Consider the following 6,046-nt stretch of genomic DNA (forward strand, 5'->3'; position numbering starts at 1 on the left):
TATTCAACCTCTCTTTAATATGACTATTTTTGTTGTACTCGGTTTCCCCACGGCAGGTTGAAAACATGCAAATTAGGATCCCCCCACTGATTAACTTACAACTGACAATGACCAGACAGTCCGTTGAAAAAAAACTACGTAATGTTGCTGTCCTCTAACCAAGCACGACTGTTGTATAGTATATGCCAATTAAGGTTTATTCTACCCAACATTTTCTTAATGAGAATATTCAAAGGACCATAGGAGATTGTAGATGTTTGTAGATTGGCCATGTTGAATCGGCCTATCAAACTACAAGGTCCAATTTCAAATTATGCAAAAAGGAATGAAACAATCATTATGATTTTATATATATATATATCTTAGTCAGGGTGACTAAATTCATCGATTCCAAGTACGAGCATTTATATAACACTTCGACTCAGCGTTAACGTTAAATTTGAACGCCACTTCCATTTCGAGTTATTGCTAGAATTAAACATTGAGTTTACTTCCGAGTTGCAAGTTAGTGGTCGAGATCCGATTAAAAAGTAAAAATAATGCTAAGCTTTTGAGATATTAGCCAAAAACTGCAGTTTACCTGTTTGTTCTATTTTTAGCCATGACAGCCATGTTTTTGACGAAACAGAAAATAAAAAAGACATTGTATTCTTGTTACCCTAAGGAAAGATTGTTTTTATTAACATTCATTTTGCTCACAAAGTTTGGATTTGTCTTTTTGTTTCCCACATGTACATTATGTAAGGACAACATTACATTCACTGTCATTATCAACATTGAAGACAAATTTATGAAAAAGATAGAATTTAAGAATGTAAATCAAAACTAGTATTAAAAAACTCGCTGACGATATCATAATAATTAAGTCAAGACAGAAAGATGTAATCCGAAAGGACCCTGATGCAACAAACAAATAAAAATTCGGTCTCACACACCAAATTATAAAAAGGGCCAGCGCCATTGTATGGTTATAAAGTGAAATGTTGAAACGGCAGATGGAACAAATTTCATTACAATTCTTCAGTTCTGAAATAAAAAAAAAAAGACATAAAAGGGTAAGTTTATGTAGTTTATTATGAATCTGTCAAAATATAAAGGATTAATAAATTTTGCAATTTTTACATATTCATCTTTGATAAGTGTTTATATTATTTTGTTCAGCGCAACTAAAGTTTTTCGATTATTTTTTTTTTATAGATACACTTTCGGAAATAGTAAAAGTGTTGTTCTTTCTGTCTATTTTTTTGCAAATTTCTAAAAATCTATAAAATTGTGTCATTATTTTTGTTAAAGATGGTTTTAAAAGCAGGTATATTTTTTTTATTTTCGTACAAACTTTACTTACCAGAAAATCGTAACATCTTGTATAGTTTGTCGTACAGTACTGCAAAAGACGGGACACTCAATAGCAAATATTCCAGAAAATAACCACTGGTCCAAGGTGCCCAACTCTCAAAGCAATAGAACACTGTATTAGGTCGGAATCTGTTGTAGACATTATTATATTCAACAACTATTTTCTCATTGTTGATGCATTTGTAGTAGTCCAAGATATCTGAATTTATCAGGTAATGGTCGCAGTGTACTCTTTTGGCTTGATCAGGGTGTTCAACAATCAAGCAAGTTGCCAAGAAATTGTTCCATATTATGATTAATATAAGCGATATAAAGACGTAGATCAAACAAAAAACTTTTACTAACGATTTTTTGTACGAAACAGATGACAATATAATTGTGCCGAGTAGTACGGAACAAGTCATTGAAATTGAAGGCATACTTCTGAGTGGAAAATCAAACAATAACCAATCTGCTTTATTCCAGTTAACTTTAACAAAATATAAAACACGAAGCACTTCAAATGAATATTCAACAATAATAATGCTTATAAAAGTTATTGAGTATTTGTGTTGTGCGTACAAACATAGTGGAACCAGTGAAATAATTACAATCGAAGACAAAACAATAATAAAAACTTCTGCTACTAACGATAGATCCATATTTGAATTAATATTTCATCAAACTATTCTGTTTATTTCATTCTACTTCTCAATCCAAAATCTCGATACCCTGTAAAAGTTCAATGGATATAAAATCTATTTGTATTGCATCCAAAACAGGAAGTGTATTAATTATTACTCTTTTAAAATCTGCATGTATTGTTTTTCCAGATAGTTTTAAAGCGAAGAATTTTATTTATGTGTAATAGCTGTTTCTGTCATGATTATCGTATACTAGTATTCGAAATTATTGTTTTTTTTCATAAATTACGTACTAAAACGTATTTGTATTTTACGAGAATGGTCCAGGTTTAATCGATCTTTTTCTATATGATGAAATGTTGTACCAGGTCAGAAATTTTCCATTTATTTCCATTTGAAGTTTTAAGATTTTGCTATTGACAATCGTTCAGAGACTTTCTGTTTTGAATTTTTTCTCGGAGATTTGCTTTCTCGTTATGTTACTCTTTTATGTTTTAAGTGTATACAGTGCCCAAGAGAATGGCTTCCATTACGTGTGTTGAATATTTACCAAACCCGATGCTGACTCTTTGTAACATGTAATCTTATGTACTATCTTTTACTTACTCGCAGTAGCTTACCTGTTTCCATCGTACATAACCAAGTGCCCAAATATTCGTACTGAAAGGAAATTCCAATTTAACTGAACTTCCTGATTCACAATTACTGAAGCGTTTCGTAGGTTAATCTTATGTATATAAATCACAATTCGATTTAAATGATTGCAAACTTTAGTCGTATACTTTTTATTGTCACAAACCAAGCCTAATAGAAAAGACCTTACTATGAAAATAGGAATGCATACAAAGCTGTTAGGGGTTGTGAAATGTATAATTTCTCCATTTTTTTTTGTTTAGTTTAAATGATTTATCTGGAAACCATATCACTGTGCTGCCCGCAGAAGTTTGAAAGGGGGGAATACATAACCGTGAAAGACAAGTATTTGTTCTAAGTTTATCTGTTCCTATAAAATGGGGTAGCGTAGTTTGTGTCCAGCATCTTTTATTTCTTTACTATGTCTATTTGTTTTGCAAGATGTTGCTTAGATATTTGAAATATGATATCGAACAGTTAATACGCTTTTGGAACTGACACCGCTTAATCGAATACTTTCCCATATAAGAGTGATCTCCCCGAACACTGTTTTTCTTGTTATCTCTAAACCTTCGCAACAGTATAAGAAACCGACAAATTTATTTTTCCAAATTGCTCGTTATATCTTCAGGATGTTCTGTTTTATTTTGACCGATGCCGTATAGAGATTCCATATGAGAGTTATTTCCTTTTTTGTATTTGATATAAGTGAAATGTGTTTTCAACTGGAAAACCATAAGTGATAGAAGCCTAGGGTCTTTTGATTTGAGGTCCTTGGTCCAAAAAATGAAAATGAGGTCAAGGTCAAAGGTCAAGGTCATGTTCAATTTTTTTTATTTTGGCTTGTTATCTCTTCTTTTCTTCAAAATCATATAAGATATTGATAAAATATTTTCACACAATTGTTAGTTGCGACATGTCGTAACACGTATATTTTAGTTGAAAGGGTACGTAGACATTTAATGAAAGTTTTCCCCCTTTTATATCAAATATTAGTACTATGGTAATATAACTCATTAACAATATAAAGTAGAAGCCTCTTTTGATTTGAGGTCATTGGTTGATGACCTTGAAATTGAGCTCAAGGTCATAGTTTGATAGGACGTTCTAGATTTTGGACCTTTGCTTTAAATTCATATTTATACATCATAAAGCCATTTTAAACTGATATTTCATATTTTTATATCAAAATAGATCTTTACTGGTGGAAAGACCTTCAATCGTTCTCTGAACAATTGGTTTTTAATTGTATCTTGCTTTCTTTTAATGAAAACGCAAGTACCCATATACATTCTGCTTTTGATTTTCATTTGAAGAAGTTTATCCTTTAAAAAACCCCAATAGAAAATGTAACAATATTTCATGAGAAATGTACATAATGTTGGCTGTTTAATTTGGCAAAAATACAGATTCAATATATAATGCAATATCTGTGTTTTTTTTTGCATTCTACTGTCCTGTTCCATCTAAAATGCTTTTGCTCTTTTTTTTGTGATTGTAATTTATCAAACAAATTATGCATTGAACACTCTTTGAATACTCCATGTTCATTAAAATGTATGTAAACTTTCTAATGACTTTAAGATTGACACACAGTTAACCACGATTGGTGACTATGTGGAGCAAGTTCAGCTTACCCTACCAGAGCACTCAAGATCACTCCGGTTTTTGATAGGGCTCGTATTGATCAGTCTTCAACTTTCTATGTTGTTTTTGTGTTTCTTTTTTGTCATGGTGCTGTCATTTATTATCGCTTTATGAGTTTGAATACCCCTTTGAAATCTTCCACCTCTCTTTTAATGTGGATAATTCTATTGTATTCGGATTTCCTCACGGCTGGTTTAGATTACTTGACAACATGCAAATTGGGGTTTACCACACTGATACTGACCAGACTGCCCTCTTGCCATGTTTGACTGCTGAATATAGATCATCTCACTCTTTGCGTATGCGTCAACTGTGTTTTCTTCTACCTATATCACTTTATTTTATTAGTGAGAATACCGAAAGAACCAGAGGTCATTGTAATTGTTTGTAGATTGGCCAAGTTAAAATGGCCTATCAAACTGAAAGATACAGTTTTAAGACAATGCACAAGGAAGGAACAAGTAATTACGATTCTATATAGCTTAGTCAGTGTGACTAAATTCATCCTTTTAAAAAACCAAGTTTAAGTGTGCATTCACATACTACTTCCAGTCTAAAGTAAAATCACGAAAACACTTAACTCCGAGGAAAAATCAAAACGGAAAGTCCGTAATCAAATAGCAAAATCAAAAGTGGTAAAGACATTTTTTTATGTAGAAAATGGTGGATTGAACCTGGTTTTATAGCTAGCTAAACCTTTCACTTAAATGACGGTCGGATAAATATTGATTTACATTATATTGTCAACGATGTGTGAACAAAACAAACAGACATAATAGGTAAAAATGTCAAAATAGAATAATTTCTAAAAGATTCAATATATTGTCATTTCGTAAAACAAAACTGGTTTCGGATTTCAGGAAATCTATTCTTTCTTGATATCCGATAATGTAAAATATTTCCTGACATATCAAAAATTCAAATTTCTCATATCAAAAATGAGTTCGATATCTTTATATCAGAAAAACATTTTTTTATAACAAAAATCAAGAATAAATAATAACACGGAGCCTCATGAAGAAGAACCCTTTATTGTGAAGGATTCAAGTTTAATAAATATCAACATTGAAAATCAGATAGATGCACAGTGTCTTGTTTTAGAAAATTAGAAGTCACCATAATAGTTCTTACGAAGCGTCTTTGACGTATTGACACTAGGGGCAACTTGACATTACAACTCCTAAAACGGTGAAGTGCGCTTAGAAAAAATGGAAATTATAAATTCTCTTTTAAAGACTCAGTAATCCTTTGACTTGTTATCATGTTTGAAAATACGGAAGTTTCGGAAACTTTTTGTTTTCCTTTTTTTTTATTACTATTTTAAATAAGGATATCTTGTAATACGTAAAACGATTAGATTGATGATTACATTTTTTACTTGTTTAAACAATAACATAAAATTTAAAAAATCATACAAGAAGAAGCTGATTATACTAGCCGTGTAAATATGCCTATATTTTCCTCCGTTTTTCAGAAGAACTGTAATCATTTTCAACCCAGATCTGTACGTCATACATTGTACCAAAACTGCAAAGGAAAATTGCAGTGACATTTCTAAAAAGAATAACGTTTATGAATACATTGAAAAGGTTAAAATTAAGAATGTTTACATTTAGCCCTAACATAAAGAATGTTTACATATATATAATAAATTAAATGATGTTATATATTTATAGAATGTTGGTTAGTGTGTCATGGATCGATATCACTATGTCAATGTGCCAAAGTGACCTGGAAAACGTCTTAAAAGTATACATTTAAAAAGTCTTCTCGTAGTAAGTTCAGTT

General features: G+C 31.1%; 1 long non-coding RNA gene across 2 annotated transcripts; it reads right to left on the minus strand.

Moving 5' to 3' along the window:
• Positions 1-643: 643 nt before the first annotated feature.
• LOC143066545 (uncharacterized) lies at positions 644-2,719 on the minus strand. 2 transcript variants are annotated; one of them, XR_012975663.1, is made up of 3 exons: positions 2,600-2,719; positions 1,346-2,067; positions 644-1,026 (listed from the first exon to the last, which is right to left on the minus strand). It is a non-coding gene; the product is annotated as an uncharacterized LOC143066545 (long non-coding RNA). The 2 variants fall into 2 exon arrangements; XR_012975662.1 differs by having other exon boundaries at positions 2,586-2,703.
• Between the last annotated feature and the right edge of the window lie 3,327 nt (positions 2,720-6,046).

This window comes from Mytilus galloprovincialis, chromosome 3 (assembly GCF_965363235.1).
Source record: "Mytilus galloprovincialis chromosome 3, xbMytGall1.hap1.1, whole genome shotgun sequence".
NCBI lineage: Eukaryota > Metazoa > Mollusca > Bivalvia > Mytilida > Mytilidae > Mytilus > Mytilus galloprovincialis.